This window comes from Felis catus, chromosome A2, assembly GCF_018350175.1.
Source record: "Felis catus isolate Fca126 chromosome A2, F.catus_Fca126_mat1.0, whole genome shotgun sequence".
Lineage (NCBI taxonomy): Eukaryota > Metazoa > Chordata > Mammalia > Carnivora > Felidae > Felis > Felis catus.
This window is the reverse complement of record NC_058369.1, coordinates 128,762,519-128,783,749: the sequence shown is the minus strand read 5'-3', so window position 1 is coordinate 128,783,749 and position 21,231 is coordinate 128,762,519. Positions and strand designations below refer to the sequence as shown.

The following is a 21,231-nucleotide window of genomic DNA, read 5'->3' as shown; positions in this document are numbered from 1 at the left end:
AGAATTTCAGTGAGATCTATGTCTTAAAAAAGACATAGAAAACATCAAAAAGAACTAATCAGAGATTAAGAACTCAGTAAGTGAAACTTAAAACATACTAGATGAAATAAATAGTAGTCTAGAGCAAGCAGAAGAACAACCTAGAGAACAGAGTGATGGAAAGCAATCAAGCTGAACAGTGAAAGGAAAAAAAAATACATAAAATGAAAATAGACAGGGAAATCAGTAACACCATTAAGAGTAAGTTATCCATACTATAGGGATCCCAGAAGAAGAGAGAGAAAAGGGAGTAGAAAACTTATTTTAAAAATAATAGCTGAAAACTTCCCAAATTTGGAGAAGGAAACAGAAATGCATATCCAGGAGGCACAGAGAGCCCTCAACAAAATCAACCCAAGCAGGTCCACATTGAGACACATAGTAATTAAATGGAAAAAAGTAGTGAAAAAGAGAATTTTACAAGCAGCAAGTTAAAAGAAAACAGTTACATACACAAGAAACCTCATAAAACCATCAGTTGATTTTTCAGCTGAAACTTTGAAGGCTGGAAGGGAGTGGCATAATATATTCAAAGTGCTGACAGATAAAACCTGCAACTAAGCCTCCTGGGTGGCTGAGTTAAGCTTCTGATTCTTGATTTCAGCTCAAGCCATGGCCTCACAGTTATGAGACTGAGCTCTGGATTAGGCTCCATGCTGAGCCTAATTCTCTTGGGATTCTCTCTCTCTCTCTCTCTCTCTCTCTCTCTCTCTCTCTCTGCTCCTCCCCTACTGTCATGCACACGCTCTCTCTCTCAAAATAAACAAACGTTAAAAAAAAAAAGAAAGAAAGAAAAAAGAAAAATACCTGCAGCCAAGACTACTCTATCCAGCAAGGCTATCATTCAGAATAGGAGAGATACCGTTTCCCAGCCAAAAATGTCAAAGGAATTCATGTCCACTAAACCACCCTACAAGAAATGCTAAAGGGGACTCTTGGAGTAGAAAGGAAGACCATAAGTAGAAGAAAAGGAGGCAGCACAAATCAATTAAATTAAGAATATCTATAAAAATTGGTCAAGGGATTCACAAAATAAAAGGATGTAAAGTATGACAACATATACCTAAAATATAGAGTAGGGAGAGGAGTAAAGAATGGGTTCAAACTTAAGTTACCATCTATTTATATAGACTGCTCTATGCAGAAGATGTTATATACAACCTAATGGTAATCACAAACTAAAAACTGGTAATAGATTTGCAAAAAATCAAGAGAAAGGAAACTAAGTGTATCATTAAATCCAGCAAACCATGAGAGAAGAGAGCAAGAGAAAAAAGCAATAGAGAAGAACTACAAAAACAAACATAATACAAATTACAAAATGGCAATAAATACACACCCATCAATAACTACTTTGAATATAAATGCTCTATATGCTCCAATTAAAAGAGATAGGGTGACAGAATGGGTACAAAAAGCAACACTCATCTATACCCTGACTATACACAATTCATTTCAGACCTAAAGACACATGCAGACTAAAAGTGAAGGGATAGAAAAGCATGTATCATGTAAATGGAAGTGAAAAGAAAGCCAGGGTAGCAATGTTTACATCACACAAAAAAGACTTTAAAACAAAGACTGGAACAAGAGACAAAGAAGGACACTACATAATCATAAAGGGAACAATCCAAGAAGATATGACAATTCTAAATATTTATGCACCCAACGTGGAAACATCCAAATACGTAAAGCAGCTAATAACAAACATAAAGGAAGTAATTGATAGTAATACAATAATAGTGGGAGACTTTAACACCCAACTTACATCAAGAGACTAATCATCCAAACAGAATTTCAATAAGGAAACAGTGGTTTTGAACAACACAACTGATCAAAAGGATCTAACAGATATATTCAGTACATCCCATCCTAAAACAGCAGTATACACATTCTTTTCGAGTGTACATGGAACATTTTCCAGAATATATCACATGAGACCACAAAACAAGTCTCAACAAATTCACACTGACTGAAGTCATACCATGTATCTTTTCCAACCACAATGCTATGAAACTAGAAATCAACCCCAAGAAAATATCTGAAGGAAACACAAATGCATGGCATTTAAGTAACATGTTACTAAACAATGAATGGCTCAACCAAGAAATTGAAGAAGAAATAAAAAAAAAATGAGATAAATGAAAATGAAAACGCAAAAGTCCAAAATCATTTGGGTGCAACAAAAGCTGTTCTAAGAAGGAAGTTCACAGCAATACAAGCCTACTCAAGAAGCAAGAACAACCTCAAATAAACAATCTAGCCTTATACCTAAAGGAACTGGAAAAAGAAAAACAAACAAAACCCTAAGCCAGTAAAAGGAAAGAAATAATAAAGATTAGAGCAGAAATAAACAAAACAGGACCTAAAAAATCAATAGAAAAGGTAACAAAACTAGGAGCTCTTCCTTTGAAAAGTGAATGAAAGTGATAATCCTTTAGACAGACTCATAAAAGAGAGAGAGAGAGGGAGGGAGGGTGAGGGGGAGAGAGAAGGGAGAAAGGACTCAAAACAAAAAGTGAAAGAGGACAAATAATAATCAATACCACAGAAATACAAGAATTATAAGAGAATATTATGAAAAATAAGATGCCAAAAAAATTGGACAACCTAGAATGAATGGATAAATTCCTAGAAATATATAACCTCCAAAAACTGAATCAGGAAGAAATAGAAAATTTGAACAGACTGATTACCAGCAATGACACTAAATCATTAACCAAAAGACTCTCAACAAACAAAAGCAGGACCAGATAGTTTCACAGGTGAATTCTAAAAACATTTTAAAAAGAGTTAATACCTATTGTTCTTAAACTATTCCAAAAAATAGAAGAGGAAATAAAACTTCCAAATTCATTCTGTGAGGCCAGATTTACCCTGATACCGAAACCAAATAAAGACCTCAAAAAACAAACAAACAAACAAAAACTACAGGCCAATATCTCTGATGAACATGGATGTAAAAATCCTCAAGAAATGTTAGCAAACTGAATCTAATAATACATTAAAAAAACTATTTGCCGTGATCAAGTGGGATTTATTCCTGGATGCAAGGGTGGCTCAATATTCACAAATACATCAACATGATTTATCACATCAACAAGAGAAAGGATAAAAATCATATTATCATTTCAGTAGATGTAGAGGGGTGCCTAGGTGGCTCAGTCAGTTGAGCATCTGACTCTTGATTTTAGCTCAGATGATCATCTCAAGGTTCGTGAGACTGAGCCCCACATTTTCTGGGGATTCCCTCTCCCTTTCTCTCTCTGGCCCTCACACACACACGTACATGTGCTCTCTCTCAAAAAAATAAACATTAAAAAAAACAGATGTAGAAAAAGCATTTGATAATGTACAACATCCACTCATGATAAAACCCTCAACAAAGTAGGTTTAGAGGGTACCTCAACATGACGAAGACCATCTATGAAAAACCCAGAGCTAACATCATCCTCAATGGGGAAAAACTGAGAGCTTTTCCCCTAAGATAAGGAACGAGACAAGGACATCCACTCTCACTCCTTTTACCCAATACTGTACTGAAGTGCTATCCACAGCGATCAGACAAGAAAAAGGAATAAAAGCCATCCAAAGTGATAAGGAAGAAGCAAAACTTTCACTATCTGCAGATGACATGATGCTATACATAGAAAACCCTAAAGACTCCACCAAAAAACTATTATAACTGATAAATGAATTCAGTGCAGGATACAAAAATCAATACAGACAAAACCATTGTATTTCTAGACACTAATAATGAAGTAGCAGAAAGAGAAATTAAGAATACAATTCCACTTACAATTGTACCAAAAATAATAAAATACCTAGGAATAAACTTAATCAAGGAGGTGAAACACCTTTACTCTTAAAACAATAAAACACTAATGAAAGAAATTGAAGATGACACAAATGGTAAGATATTCCATGCTCACAGCCTGGAAGAACAAATACTGTTGAATGTCCATACTACCCAAAGCAATCTACAGTTTTAATGCAACCTCTATCTAAATACTAATAGCATTTTTCACAAAACTAGAATAATCCTAAAATTTCTGTGGAACCACAAAAGACCCTGAGTAGCCAAATCAATCTTAAAAAAGAACATAGCTAAAGTTATCATGATCCCTGATTTCAGGATATATTACAAAGTTGTAGTAATCAGAATAGTATGCAACTGGCACACACACACACACACACACACACACACACACAAAACCACCACACATAGATCAATGGAATATACTAGAGAGCTCAGAAATAAACCCACAGTTACCTGGTCAATTAATCTTTGACAAAGGAGGATGAATATGCAATGGAAAAAAGACAATCACTTCAGTGAAAGGTGTTGGGAAAACTGGACAGCTACATATGAAGAAATGAAACTGGACCACTTTCTTATACCATACAAACCCCCCAAAACTCAAAATGGATTAAGGACCTAAATGTGAGACCTGAAGCCATAAAATCCTAGAAGAGAGCATAGGCAATGATTTCTCTGATTTCGGCCATAGCAACATTTTTCTAGATTTATCTCCTGAGTCAAGGGGAACAAAAGCAAAATTAAACTATTGGGACTACATCAAAATAAAAGCCTTCTGCATGGCCAACAATCCACAAAACTAAAAGACAACCTACTGAACAGGAGAAGATATTTGCAAATGATATATCCAATTAGGGGTTAATATCCAAAAATATATGGAGAATTTACAGAATTCAACACCCAAAAAACAAATAATCCAATTAAAAAACGGGTGAAAGACATGAACAGACATTTGTCCAAAGACATACAGATGGCCAACAGACACATGAAAAGATGCTCAACATCATTCATCATCAGGGAAATGCAAATCAAACCATAATGAGATTATCACCTCACAACTGTCAGAACAGGTAAGATCAAAAACAACAAGCATTGGTGAGACTGCAGAAAAAAAAGAGCCCTAGTACACTGTTAGTGGGAATGCAAGTTGGTACAGCCACTGTGGAAAACAGTATGGAGGTTCCTTAATAAATTAAAAATAGAACTACCATAGGATCCAGTAATTGCACTCCTAGATATGTACTCAAAGAATATGAAAACACAATTTGGAAAAGATACATGTACCCCTATGTTTACTGCAGCAATATTTATAGTAGCCAAAATATAGAAGCAATACAAGTTTCCACTGATAGATGAATGTTTAAAAAAGAGGTGATATTTATATAACCAACCTCCAATATCTTTCACAGGTATACTTTGTATGCTTTAAAACGTGTCTCATAGGGAAAACTGCATATGCCCTAGTGGGCAAAGAGGATGTCCCCAATAAGGGACAGCCTGGGGTAGGATGTTACAACTAGAACAGGGTAAGGAAAACATCTATGCATTGAGTAGGGGTGGTCATGTGTGAGGTATCAGAGCTGAAGTGGAATGAGAAGAGAACTCACACAAAGGAATGTCCTGGTACAGGTTGTCAGAACACCAGGTGCTCGAGCCTGAGCAAGGCGAGCAAAGCATCCATGCAGAAGAAGCAGAAGATGGGACACAACAATAAGTGTATCTGAGAAGGACATGAAAGCTTTGTTTTTCACTAAAAAAAAAAAAAGTAACTAGCAAATTTGGAAAGGGAGAAAAGCAGAATAAACTATGTGGTGTTATGATTCGAACTGAAGATACTGATAGGACTTGAGGTTTTCAATATATAGATATACACAGCCAAAGAAATAATTGTGTGTGTGTGTATGTGCGGTGTGTGCATGTAAGTGTGCTAAGAAGAGAAAAAGAAAAAGGGATGGTCACAATGCATTTATTGTTAGTAGGAAGTACATAAGAAATTAGGACGTGATAGGGTCTCAGATCAACAAAGCACTTTTTAAAAATACATTTAAAATATTTAAAAATACTAATTTGCATAACATTGAAATTGTTTCAAAAACTGAAAAATGTAATTTCAAATAATTGTTAACAGCACAGGTAAAATATACACATATAAACACACTCAGGGGCGCCTGGGTGGCGCAGTCGGTTAAGCGTCCGGCTTCAGCCAGGTCACGATCTCGTGGTCCGTGAGTTCGAGCCCCGCGTCGGGCTCTGGGCTGATGGCTCAGAGCCTGGAGCCTGTTTCCGATTCTGTGTCTCCCTCTCTCTCTGCCCCTCCCCCGTTCATGCTCTGTCTCTCTCTGTCCCAAAAATAAATAAATAAACGTTGAAAAAAAATTAAAAAAAAAAAACACACTCATATATTATGTATAGAAACATTAAAAGTTCAAATGTTGGAAGTGGTTTTCCACGCAAATGGTTAGGGCTTCATATCTCTATAAACTTAGAACAATATTGAGTTAGCCACAATGTCACATGCATCATTCATAAAACTGCTAGTTTATGCAGATGTTTTATATTTCCTTTCAGCTGTGTTGTAATTATGAATTATTACTCTACTAACCAAACAAAAATGAGAGGTACAATTTGAGATATTCATAGTTTGGGTTGATGGATTTACCCAAGACTACAGATAGCTGCCTTTCTTTTTTTTTTTTTTTTTTTTTCACCAAGGAATTAACTGTAGGCATAATAGAGAACAGGTCAGGTTAAGAACAGAATTGTGGGTCCAGTACTAACTAGCATGAAACCCTAACTCCCCAACTTAGTTTCTATGTGACAAGTTTGAAGAAGGAAATTAATCTCTCAGAGGGGATTAATAAATCTGTATCACGAGCTTGTGAAAGAGTTAAATCCAGTAATATATGGTATCTATCACATGATAAGTACCCAATAAAATGTAGCTATAAATTATTATGATGTTTGTATCAGTCAGGAAGGCCAACTGCTGTAACAAACAATTTCAACATTTCAGAGGTTTCACAAGAAAAAAAATTATGATTTATGGACAGTCTAATGAAAGTCAGAAGGGAGACTCTGCTCTGTTCAGTCACTCAGGAACCTAGACTCTATTCATTGTACAACTCTGTCATTTTCTAAGGTACTGGATTCTTTGCATCTAGCTGTCACACAAAAGAAAAAAAAATGTAAAAGGTATATATCCCTTCTTAAAAACATTAGCAAATTTCAACACACATTATTTCAGCCCATAGTCCATTAATGAGAATTAATCACACAGCTCCACATAGTTGCAAGGCGTCTCCAAAATGTGGTTCAGTGGTAAAGGATGAAGAGAAAGAACAGGTATCACTGAGCATCTATGTCTCTGTTACACTCTGCCTCTCTGGTCTCCAAATATCGGTTAACTCCCTTCTTTTGCATAGAAGGCACATCAGCTCTTCCTAACATAGCCAACTCCAAATCCCACAAAGTCACCACACCAGTTTCAAGTCCAGGGTTACAGAGAGATAATTCTCTATGAGTCTTTATGCTGCTGCACATCTTGCTTGAGCTTTTGTTCCAAATCATCCACGATGTTAGTTCAGCAAACGAGTTGGGAATACAGAGATAGTGCCTCTCTCCAGAGTAGATGGCACAATGGCACAACTGCTGGCCGGAAGAATGATACAAGTAAATTTTTTTTTTAACACAAAATCTTGGGTAGTATTCATTTTTGGTTAGCCTTTGAGCTATTAATAGTTTTCTACTGTTTGATCTGGATAAAGCAAATAGGTGTTAGTTTTATAGCTATTATTGTGTACCATACTTACATATTTATTCACTTTTATTTGGCATGTATATAATTTTTTTAAATATAAAAACAATACTATAAAAATATATACATATATTTCTCCACAAAAGCCTATCAATATATTGTACTATAACCCATTAGTTAAATGGAGAAAATCCACAAGTTCCTATCAATAAATGCAGAAAAATATGTTGACAATATTCAACCTTCATTCATGATAAATTAAATTGTATTTGTGAACCAGAATTTAAAAAGATCATTCGTAAACCTTTTAAATTTATTGACCAAAGGCCTCAAGCAAACATTATACTTTAATAGTGAAATGTCCAAAACCTTTAAAATCAAGAACTGAAAGAGACAAAGATATTGCCAATCACTGCTCACACAAATATCATATTGAAGGATCTAGTTAAGGAAATTAAAGTTAATAGATAAAAAATGAATTTAAGTAAATTATCTGCACTTCTTTATACTAGGAAAACAAATGTAATATTAAAAAGGGATGTATTTCACAATAGATTAAAATAAAAATATGTACCTAGGGTTAAATTTAATAATGTGTGTGAATTCATAAAGAAAATAAAATTTTAATGAATGACATTAAAGAAGCACAAATACACTGAGAGATGAACTATTACATTCAACTAGATGAAACTGCTATTTTGGTCAATCAAAAATGGTCAAATACAAGCAATTTTACGTGGTTCAACTAAATATACCCATGAAGAACAAATAATGTTATGAATTTGACCTTTCTCTCAATATTAATTTATATACTCCTTTCTGTTCCAATCAAAATCCAACACAAGGTAATTCTAAAGTCTCAAAAAGAGAGTATTTTTCATAACAAGAATGTAAAAGGATATTACCTTTACCCTACCAAAACTTATAAAATCAAATAATAACTAAAGAGTAGCATTGTGCATGGATAGGAAAATAGCTACTGGAACAATATTAAGAGTCCAGAAACAGACTCCCCAGTTTTGTTCTGTTTGTTTGTTTTTGCTATCTTAATATAAATCCAAATTGCCTCTGAAGATCAACTGGGGAAAGAATGGACTGTTCAACAATGAAGAATGGTTGGACAACAGGGTATGTATTTGACAAAAGGTAATTTTGGATACTACTGCACACTGTGCAAAAATCAAGTCCAGATGACAAAAATCTGAAAATGTGAAAACAAAACTTAAAAGCTTCAGGAAGTAAATAGGGAGAAGACGTCATGACATTAAGGTAGAAAAGAACTTACTAAATAAGATACAAAAAAGTATAGCTTATAAAGAAAAAATGTATATATGTAAAGCCTTGTATTCATTAAAGGCACCAATTTAAAAATATAATTAAAAGCCACAAATTGTTAACATATAAGACTGGCAAGGGGGTTATATACAGATTAAATTAATCATTCTTACAAATGAGGGGGAAAATTCAATCAAATTAAAAATTAGGCAAAAAACAAGACCATGCATTTCAGATGAGAGAGGCACACATGACATATAAAAATATGAACAAATGCTCAAACTTATTTGGCTATGGGTAATGCAAATCAAAACAATATCAAATTCCCATTTCAGATTAATCAGAATGACAAACCTTTAAACGTTTTGTATATTTCATGGGTTGCTTTTGGATGTGGTGCACTGGCAACTATTACACAGAGCTAGCAAGAATGTAAATTGGGAAACCACTTTATAGATACATTTAAATTCACCCAGTGAAGTTGATGATATGAGCCTAATGGCCCAGCAAGTTCATTCCTACGCACATACCCTAGAGAAATTCTTGCCCAGATGCCCAAGGAGTCATATAAAAGAATGCTCATACCATCATTGTTTATAATGTCTGGAAAACTAGGAATATTCCAAATGTCCATCATCAATAATACTTTTCATATGAAAGTTAAAAATCAGGCAAAACTAAGTAATGTATATTTTAAGGATCCACACAGACACACAAGAACCAATTCTTTAAAAGAACAATTGCATGATAAATACAAAAGTGGGGATTATGATTACTACAGAGGAGAAGCAAAGGACCAGAGTCAGGGAGGAGTATACAGTTTCCCTAGTATTGATAATTCAAGTACTTAGACTGTATTATTATCTATACCTCATAAAGATATTAAAACATTCCCATTTATGAATAAAATATTTCACAATAAATTCTAAGAGAAAGAATGAATTACTGCCCAGAAGCCCAAAATGGGTTAGGAGACAAAAAAGTCTCAAATCACTTTAAATTAATTCAACATTCTTGGGTCTGATAAATCTAGCCTTCTCTGGGCATGATTTAAAACCCAGGCCAGCCCTGTCCCTGACATGGCACACAGAAACACTCATATATCTTTTGTTTCACAAAAGACTCTTGAAGTATAATCTTTTTTTTTTTAATTTTTTTAATGTTTTTATTTATTTTTGAGACAGAGAGAGACAGAGCATGAGCGGGGAAGGGGCAGAGAGAGAGGGAGACACAGAATCTGAAGTAGGCTCCAGGCTCTGAGCTGTCAGCACAGAGCCCGACGCGGGGCTCGAACTCACAGACTGTGAGATGGTGACCTGAGCTGAAGTCGGACGCTTAACCAACTGAGCCACCCAGGCGCCCCAATTGAAGTGTAATCTTAAAGTAACTTTGTCTCCCCTTTTTCTCTTTAAAATGAACTCAGTGAGTAACAGGATTTCTGAGATGCGCTTCAATAAATTGAAAGGTGGCAGCATAAATGCAACAAGCTGGTCATGAGTTGATAACTATTTTAATTGATGACAGGTGTATGATAGTTCATAGCACTATTATATATTTGAAATTTTCCATAATAAAAAGTTTAAAAATCAATTCAGTGGCCTAAATACTTCCTTGCATATACACAAAAACTCAGTTCACTGACTTTTCTGACTACTTATAGGTAATGAAAAGTAAATGGTCACTTTAAGTCAATAAATATACTAACTCAATTCAGAAATTATAACTCTAAGACCCATATAATGAAAAAACGCTTACATTATAAAATTAAATCTCCCTAGCTACGACACCCTGCAAGCAAGAGGCCAGCAAGGGTAGGGTAGGTACGGTGGTATTGCAGTTTTTTTCTTTTTTTATTCATGTGTCCACTTGCAAAAGAGGATTCTGATCTCCCTCAGATTTGAGTTTGAGATGAAAGACAGTAAGAGGGAACAGGAAAATTCTTATTAGACTGGTGCTGTATTTAGATAGCTTTGCAGTCCCTACGCATTGCTGGTGTTTAAAACTTGCTCTTATAAGGCATTTTTTATGGGCTTTTTGGAGGTCTCACTGAGAATGTCTACCGCACTACCCATGAAATACTCAGATGCATTTTCCTCTCACTTCCATTCCTCACCTCATCTTGTTTTTTGCTAGTCCACTCTTTCCTCTACAGACCCCTTCAGATTAAAATGCTACCAGGCCAACCCTCACCTCCTTGTAGCCCACCACTCATTCTGGTACTCATATATCTTTTGCTCCAATGAACTCTAGAAGTACATACACCTTTTGTTCAACTCATCTACCAGCCACTGCCTAAATCATGTATAATACTTCTACTTTTCAGGAGGAAGCCAGACAGATACCCACTATTCAATACTGTAGATTACATTATTAAACTTTCTCAATAGTTTTGTTAAAGGTCTACTCACCAGGCTTGATTATTCCCACCTTTACCCTATAGGTCTCAGAGTATAGTTGTCTCCAAAGTAATAATCTTCTTTCTAACCCCACCCTTCTTCATTTCAGTAACATAAAAATAATTTCAGGGTTGCATAATATAGTTCAATTATTTATTTTGAAAACTTCCATGTTGGAAGTACTCTAAACTGATATCTGGTCTCTTTCAACTTCCTGTTCTGTTAAAAATTATCCCAGAGGGCTGAAGAGAGACATGTTGAGGCAATCTCACAGTGCTGGGCTGGATGGTCATTGAAACATGATGGTGAATGGAAAGTGGCCAAAAGAATTAAGATTAGTAAATATCATGATTAAAAAAAAATGAACCTCTGGGCAAATATTTTGATTAATATTTAGGCAATAAAATAATGAGAATAAAGGACCAAAGTGGTTTACTCTCACCAAAACAAATGTGTTCATACATAATGATCTAAACACAAATATTTGCAAATAAAAACAGTTATAGTTATATCATAAGATTAGTAGGCATTTAGTAATTTCATTGGTATCATAAATTTTCAGATTAGGCTTGATTTATGAGCTGAAAAACAGTGGTAGGAGATATTTAATTGAATAGTATTAATAAAAAATGTTAGTTATTAATTATGTGAGTATAGAAGAAAGTCATCCATGGAATACTTTAATACTCTTTCCTAGTCAACATTTTAATTGATGACTTACATAAAAAACGAAATGTGCAAACACCATATTAATATGTTAATATATTTTGTTTCATATAAAATGTAACTTGCTTCACAACTAAACTACCAATTAAAATCAATTTTTTATCATTTGTTGTTTTGTCCTTGATCTTCGACTTACAATTTAAGACAGCAAATTACCTTAAACAGCAATTGTATACTGATTAGTTTCACACACATTATTTGATTAGTCCATATTAATACCCTGTATTTCTCAAACATTTTGGAAATCAAAGGTTTAGCTCAATTATGCAGCAACAAGTCTAAATGTCTGGTGTGTGGTAATCAAGATTAATAAAAATGAAACCTTGAAAATGAACCATGTATTTTAATGAAACATGTTCCTTCTGGAATTTAAGGCACATGGTACACTGGAATGCCGTGTGACAGAAATTGTCAAGGATAAACCAATAGTAATAGACGAAACTTTTCCCTTTTGTCAGTAAGGTGTTTTTTCAAAGGTGATCTTATTCTAGTAAGCTGAAGACTATATGGCATACAGACCACCAAAGCTAGTTAATTTATTTCTATTGCTCTGCTATGAGCAAAACTAAGCACTTTCTTTAACTCCATTTATAAGTTCAGACAAATCTTAGACATTTTTGAAAATTGAGAAAATACTACTTTACATTAAGATTTTCAGGTGAAAAAAAAAAGGGCCACCCTTATTTTCCCTATCTAATTAACATTATTGCATAAGACCATGCATTATCTTTTGATTTTATAGCAATTAAAGAATGATAGGGAAAAGAAGCAAGAGAAAGAGAAAATACAAAAATAAATTTAACAGGCAAAAGTGACAATAAGAGAAAAAGCATAGAAAATAGAGCATGAAAAGGAAAATGCTCCATTTATTAATAAAAAACTTTAGAAGAACCAAGGGTGGGGGAACAAAACAGAAACATGTCTTTGCTCTCCCTATCTCTTAATATCACACCCAAATCATGCACCTGAGACACTGTTTCTTCACAAGACACTCATGTGTCAGATTATGCAGCAACTTATGTTGTTCTTTTAAAGGGTGCTAATTGTGCTTTTTAAGGCAACAGACTATATATTCAGTCACATTCTCTAAAACGCAGTGTCCAAAACCACCTCACACCGCATACTTTTTGAAAATGGAAGCTTATTATACAGTGAGATCACAGTTCAATTAACAGTGAAAAGTGATATCATTTTAGTCAACATTTTCCATCTATCTATCAAAAGGATATGGCTGTGTGTGTGTCTATATAAATACATATATATATGTTTGTACGGTTAGCATAATCTCATTGCATTACTTAAGTGGCAAAAAAAAAAAGGAAAAGCGAAAATTGTACACATTTCAAAAGTATACTTAGCTCAAGAATAGACATTAATTAATTTAAATAATTCTTATGTCAGAATATTAGAATATCTCTGGAAATCATAGCCATGTGACCATAACTCATAGCTGTTACTCTGGGTTAAAGGAGATAATCAGGTAAAAGCCAGTGCACCCTAATGCATAGAACATCATGTAATGCTATAATCTGAGTAAGAGGTGGAAAGAGGGGTCAGCAGGAGGAGTCATGGGGTAAAACAAATTCTAAATATATTTGTAGGCTAACCAAAATAAAATATTTTTTTTAAACTCTGTTTGACAATAAAGTATTTTATGGAAATTTTACCACTACCAGGGTAAACTAAATAGGAGTACTTCAGCTGGTTAAACAAATAAAGTTATTTTGAATTCCTATTTTTGTGGATTTTGAAAGTTCAAAAAATCTACCCCCAAAATATGCAGACAATAGAAAAGAATAAAGTATCCAAGTAAGATGCTATGCAAAAGATTAACAGAACGACTGAGAGATTCAAGTTTTTACACCATAAGAAAGTTTGGAAAGCCAAACCTACGATGGGATTAGAGCACAAGGTCTAAATGTCAAAGTTAAATTAAAAGAAATAACTTTAGTAATGTAGTCCAGGTGAAGCAAATGGCTTAGCAGGCAGTAAGAGTGTTTAAAAAATGGGCTTTAAATATCCCAGTCCTTAAATTCCCTGAAATAAAAGAATATGGAAACAGTAAGAGCCTGGGTAAGACAGTTAAAATTCATTTCTGCACTTAACCTGGTGATGAGCTTGGGGGTGGGAGAGAATCTATGAACGTACATTCTTTAGTTGATCTACAATGTAATGTAACCTGTTCAGTAACTTTTAAGTTTCTGGCTTTCCAACTTTCAAACTTTTTTGACCAGAAAATAATATTTTTTTTTGCAGAATATAGTCCATGCATTCTTGCACACCTAACACTGAAAAAAAGGTTTCATTAAGTACTGCTTACTGTAATAAGAGAGTGATTCTAGTTTTGATGCTTGACAGCTGGCAGCTTTCATATCTCAACTTTCCCCCTTTATCTCTTACCTCAAACCTGGGCAAACAAGAAAGCTCCCTCCTTTAGAGCCAAGAGAGGTAGAGAGAGGTATGGAATTTCCAAACCACTCAAGGCTCTGGCTACTTGTGGGAATCTTTTCCACATCTCCACACCCTAACCATCATAAAACCTCAAACATGGGGCGAGAGCCTGGGCAGCTCAGTTGGTTGGGCATCCAACTTTTGATTTTGGCTCAGGTCATCATCCCAGGGTAGTGGGATCAAGCCCCATGTGGGGATCTGCACTGGGCATGGAGCCTGCTTGAGATTCTCTCTCTCTCTCTCTCTCTCTCTCTCTCTCTCACTCTCTCTCTCTCTCTCTCTCCCCCCCCCTCCACCCCTCTCTCCTGCTCACATGCTCTCTCTCTAAAAAATTAAATAAAAAAATAAAAAACATTCTCCTTTTGTGAGCTTCTCAAGTCATTCTTTACCTGCATGGGAGCTGCTCTGCTCTCCACAGAAAGCCTGTCATGTAATAAGTTTTTCACTTCCTTGGTGCACGTGTGGCATCATGTCTCCACATCTGAACCAAATTTGAGAGCCATTCTACCTCTTCAGCGTAACCACAACATTTATCTAACTTGTGTGATGAACTTTCCTATTTTCTATTCCACTTCATATTTCACTTAAAATAATACTGATCATAACTTTCTACACTGATTATACAACCGACTTACAGATTTCAGTAGAGAATTCTAGTTTGAGATAAGGAAAGCATAAAAACACTGATTCTAAAGGGTTTTTTGGTCCTTCGATTTTTAACATACTGTATGAGTGGATAATAATAATAGTAAGACCTCTCATTTAAACATATTCCAAGGATGGTATATCCAAGCATATTAAGACTCCTGTTCTACCTCACTTCTGTGACTCAAGCTTTATTATACACATAACGAAGATGATATAGAGTAGTGCTTCTCAAAAGTTCGTGATATACCAATCACCTAATGAGCTTATTAAAATGCAGATTTTCAAACAGTAGGACTTGAGTAGGGGCAAAACTTCTGCATGTCTGACTACTGCCCAGATAGTATCAATATTGCTGGTCCACGGCACACACTTTGAGTTGCAAGGACAAAGATAACAGCTATGAAAACGTCGACATTTGCATCATCATGCCTCCTATTTCTTTGTGCATACATACACACATATCATCTGAATCACTGGATAAATAAGTTGTAGACATGATACTCTTTTACCCCTTAAATACTTCAGTGTATTCAGTATTCCTAGAAGTCACAAAATTCTCATACATAACCACAATACAATGATTCAATTCAGGAAACTGACATTAAAACAGCACTACTATCTAGTTTACATTCCTTATTCAGATTTCAATGGTCCTACTAATGTTCCTTACAGCAAAAGAAAGAAATTTCTGGTCCAGGATCCGAGACAGGGTCACATGCTGCATTTAGTTGTCATTCCTCATTGGTCTTTAAAACAGTTCATTGGTCTTTCTTTTTTTTTTTTTTATCATGTCTTTTGACATTTTTGAAGAGTGCAGGTACTTTATTTACAGAATAAATTAAAGTTTCTCTGATGTCATCGCATAATTCAAGTTATACATTTTTGACCAGGACACCAGAGTAGACGTGCTTTTGGTTCAGGAGGCACATGATACCTATTTATCCTATTATTGGTATAGGTAATTTTGATCACCTGGTTACATTGGTATCTGGTCGGTTTCCCCATGAGACAGTTTTTGTGTTTGCAATTAAGGTGTATCTTGTGGGAAAGTATTGAAGATACTCTGTTTCTTATAAACCTTCCATCCTGTCAATTGAGTAGCTATTGATAACTCTTGTCTAAACAATTATTATTGTGGTGCCAAATGGTAATTTTTTAATTTCATCTTTCCTCCTGCCTAAATTGATATTTTACCATACGCATTTCAAGATGACAATGCAAGAAATTTGAAAATTGTCTTCAATTTCTCACTCTCTCATCAATTATCATACTATCTAGTCACACAGTAACTGCTTGAGAAACGTATAGCACATAAAGACAGCTAAGTCACTACCGTTACTATGAAATCAATGTCACATGGAAAAATTTAAATGTCTTTTGTGAAATCACAGGGCAAATATATTTAAAAATAACTACAACAATAAGAAACAAACAAACCAAAAAAACCCATGAAATGTATGGAGTGATTTTACACTATCAGTCACCTGAGAAAACCTGACACTTTGTTGAAGCAGCTAGAGTCTTAGGATCTATAAAACAAGGTTATAATGAGGGGGTTCAAGAGTCTGAATCCTTTAATCCAATTATATCCTGTGCACAGAGTAGCCAGCCTTGTCTACAGTGGGAAGGTCATTAGATGTGCCCAGAGCAGTACTTTCCTTCTTAACACTAAACTAAGCGAGAATTGGTTTTACCAAACGTGTGTAATAATTTGTGAAATGCTCAAACCTCCATATCAGTGCCCCTGGAGTTTTTCAAAGAATAAAATATCATACCCAGCTCCTTGTTGGATCAGAAAGTATCTTTGTTGGTTAACTTAAAAGTAAAAATACCTTCCTAACAGATACCCCCAGCCATTGCCAGTGGGAATATCATTTAAAAGTTACCAGAATGGAATGGATATTCTCTCCTCATCATTACTATCATATGCTTTATTGATTTAAAAACCATCCTCAGTGTTTCCTCCAGCAGCTCATATAAAACGGCCACAAAGCTGTAACATCTGCTTGGCAGTATTAGCATAATACATTCAAAAATTGAGTTATCAGAGGCATTCCAGTCTACAGCTGCATTGTTTTTCTTGTTAACGTCCTATAGCTAATGTAATATTTTATCTCTAAAAAACAAAGCTCAGGTTATCTGATTAAGTTTGGCACCAAGAAGAATAATGATGTGCATTATCTGAAGACATGAGTGATACATTTGTGCGCAGACAGAAAACACTACCAATTATGTACTTATTAGGCAAAAGGGTTCTAGATAAAAAACTATTTTTTCATGTATAAAAAGATTTTAGAGATTGAAAATATCAATTTATGGATAATAACCCCATATCCCTACTAGCTGAAGGACCAGAAATTAATATTTTGATATATGTTGGAGGGACCAAATGGTATATTTCAGGAGAAATCTATGGAATACACATACAATATTTCAACATTAAAACTCAAACACATCCACGTAAACATACTTAGAAAAAGGATTGCCCCTTTGTGCAAAAGTTAAGCAAGTCTACATATCTCAATGACTACTGAGGGCATTGCTGCAGATAGTAATTCATTTTAGGTGATGATACAGACTTAGCAACAAAAGGTAAAACGGTGCTTTCTATTTTCTGTACAAGAGGGCAAAGGGGGTTATGATAGATTTAGAAGATATTCCTTCAAAATACTTTTAATTTTTAAATATTATACTCCAACATCTGAAAACTATAAACAACCATTTTGTCCAAAAAGAGAATGATTAGGTATACCATTTTTTAAAAAAGAATTAAAGTAAGATATCAAAAGAGGTTGCTAATAGATCTTTCTTGTTTCTTTTATTCCTGACTTTCTTGTATTTTCTTAATTTCTGTAATCACCTGACTAAAAGTAGCATCCATAACTCTTACCTCTGATAATTTGGATATTTTATTAGCAATGGGATATAACACAGTAGACAAAACAAAGTCAGTCTACCTTAATTTCCAGAAAACCCCTTCAGTGAAGGAAACTGGCGTAGTGTTCTGTAGAATAGCAGCATATTGCTCTGCTGAAATGATAAAATATTATAAAATATCTATGAGTAGGTACATTTAAAACCCCACATAGCATTCACAAAAATATACCTGATCATATGCCATGAACTATGAAAACTATGTTTAAAATATACATGATTATATTCCCTTTACTATAAAAACTACATTAGGAATTGAGGTAAAACTGAGGCTTATGTAATTTTGATTTTTTACATTCTTTACTTCCAACAACAACATAAAAAATGAAATAAACTGTCCCAAAAGCCTTTATTATTTAATCATGAATAATAAATAAGAAAGAAACAAACAGATAATAAAAACAGAGACAGAAAAAGCCCTGGCCAACCAGAGTTCAGGAGGGAGAAAAAGATGGGTAACTACTTTGCTCTGCTTTCAAAATAGTTATTTTAAATTAATGATTCAGTGCCTGACACTTGTGAGACAGGGTAAGTCTCTGCTATAACTGGAAATTTTTTTTTTCCAAATAAGCAATAGGCAAAGAGAAAATGTATAAACATTTTATTTGTAGTAAATATAAAGGACAAGATATGTGCAAATAATTCCTAAAATTTGGTAATAAAAAAGTAAGGTCTCTGAATGTTTGTCAAGACACCAAACGTCCTGTTTCTCAAGGCAAAGCAGAAACTGCATTTCAAAACGGAGGAGACTACAACTGATTTGTAAACTAACCAAAATTACATAGGAACTAGTTGCTTGTATGTATCTAAGAATTAGAGTCTTACAAACCTACAAAGCTTCTGCTCAGGTCCGAGCCAAAAGGCCTCCTCCAGCCCACGACCTTGAATAACTTTGCTCTAGAGTCTGTATTTCACGACATTCTCTATCACCCTGGCTCCCTCACCCTTCCTCCTGCATGGGAAGTGGGCGGACCCGCCGGAAGTGCGGCGCGCGCTGCAGGCAGGCGGGGCCCAGCGGCTCAGCGCAGTCTCAGAAGGCGGTGGGCGGGGCTGTGGGAGGACCCAGGATGCCAGAACGCCCCAGCCATGTGAGGAGAGAAATGAGCCCCTACAGGGCAGATCCAGGCAGCACTGAAATGTTCGGAGCCACGGTAGCATAAAGACAGCGCCTCTGAGGGGCACCTGGGTGGCTCAGTCGGTTAAAGGACAGACTTCAGCTCAGGTCATGATCTCACAGTTCGTGAGTTTGAGCCCCACATTGGGCTCTGTGCTGACAGCTTAGAGCCTGGAGCCTGCTCCGGATTGTGTGTCTCCTTCTCTCTCTGTCCCTTCTCCACTCAGGCTTAGTCTCTCTCAAAAATAAATAAACATAAGAAAATAAATATAAAAAAGACAGTGCCTCTGAGCTCAAGTACCAGCTGTCTTGGCTGAAGGGCAAAGATCCCGAGTTCTACAAGTTCCTGCAGGAGAACGACCACAGCCGGTTTCACCTCAGCCACCTGGGCAGCTCTGAGGATGATAAGGAGTAGTTTCATTCCCTGTCAAACAGGCTGGGAGAAGTCACTGAGGGGAAGGATGAGGAGGACAAGGACAGAGTCCCCAGAGGACAGAAGGGGAAGATGACTGGTTCCGCCCTCGGTGACCCACGCCATGGTCGAGAGATGGCAGCAGTTGGCAAAGCTACACCTTACTCCAAAGCTGTTCCACGAAGTCATGCAGACGTTCTGAGCACCCAAAGAGACCAGTAAGGTGCTCAGACCAGCAAATTCCTGGTCCCCGACAGTGCCGTGTTCAATGCTCTGATCACCTCCTAAATCAGAGAATTTGGGTGCCCCCAGAAGCTAGTGTTTTGAAGGGCCCCAAAGGACAGTGGCAGGGTGCCGCAGCTGTCCCCCCTCCCTGGGGAAAGCTTCAACTGGACAGCAAGGGCTTACCAGCGCTCAGTCATACAGCTGGTGGCCTGTGTGGCAAAGGCGACAGTAGCAGCGGTTGTCTTCCAGCATGTCAGCAGCTCAATGCTCTACTATCTGACCTTCCCCCCAACCCCCTGCAAGCAGTGCCACATGCTGCTCAAGAGGATGACAAATAGCGGCTGGAAGACTTGAACTTCCCAGAAATAAACAGAAGAAGGTGGAGGACAGGGGGAATTCGAGGAACTCTTTGACCTGGAAAGTGGCAAAGAGGACAATACCAGGGACTTTCCAGAGAGGGAGGGACAGCTGGGTTTCTGAGAGCTCAGCAGGAGTGGTGGAGGAGGTAGCAGGAGGATGGCAGCAGTAGCTGCTGAGAAGTCAGCTACTCAGAGGATGGAAGCCCAGATACAGAGGTGTGACTGCACCCCAGAGAGCTATGGTATCTGGCCCAGGGGCCCAGAGACAAGTTGGCGGATCTACATCTCTCAGAGGACTGAAAGCTTCCACCTGGGGCCTGCAGGGGCTGCTCTGCAGTGTTTCCACCCCACAGGCAGCCAGGCATGCAGCTTCCTGGCTTGCCCTGAGCCCAGAGACCCTGAAGTCAACACCAATGAAGTAGGGAAAGGGCAGTAGATGGTGGACAGGGCTTTATTTTTATAGCATAAAAGACCAGGAAGTACTAAGAGCTTTGCCAATCCCTGGAGCAGCTGCCTTGGGGATGGAAACCATAATCATGAAGCCTGCCTACCACTGCATCCCGTAGTGGTGGATTAAATACATCAGCCTTGTGGGGGGAATCTGACCCAGAGTGGGGCTCTACCCTGACTCCTCGCCTGATATCAGGATGCTGAAAACCTCACAAAGAGCAGCCCCCCTTTCAGAAGGAGACACTGGTCATGGCCAAAGACAGCTTGGTTCTTCCTCCCATCTCTTTGCCTACAGTGACCCCCAGAAAATCTTTGGAAACTTGTCCCTTTCCTCTTAAATTATGTGTGTGTGTGTGTGTGTGTGTGTGTTTTCTTTTCAAAATATCCTTTTTGCATCCAAAATCAAAAGGAAAGGAGGGACCTTTGCATCTGAGTGGCTAGCACTGAAGAGGTTTGGGATCTGAGCCTCCCACCCACCAGCTCAGCAGAGGCTGGGAGGGGTCTACTATACCTGGAAGCACAGATATGGACCCATTCTCTTTCTTGGGGGAGGCTCAGCCTGTAGGGAGTGCCCCCCCACCATAAATGGAAGTGGCTGTTGCTGGAGACAGGGGTTGCTTCCCCAAGA

The 21,231-nt window shown here is 36.7% G+C and overlaps 1 long non-coding RNA gene across 4 annotated transcripts in view; it reads right to left on the bottom strand.

Annotated features, from left to right (window-relative positions):
• The window catches only part of LOC123383964, a 454,947-nt gene extending 435,745 nt beyond the window's left edge, over positions 1-19,202 (bottom strand). The window contains exons 1-2 of one of the 4 annotated variants that reach the window (XR_006594422.1): positions 18,873-19,202; positions 18,067-18,139 (exon numbers count right to left, since the gene is read on the bottom strand). This is a non-coding gene — a long non-coding RNA (uncharacterized LOC123383964). The remainder of the gene's footprint in view (positions 1-18,066; positions 18,140-18,872) is intronic. The other 3 variants (XR_006594423.1, XR_006594421.1, XR_006594424.1) reach the window with 3 other exon arrangements.
• Between the last annotated feature and the right edge of the window lie 2,029 nt (positions 19,203-21,231).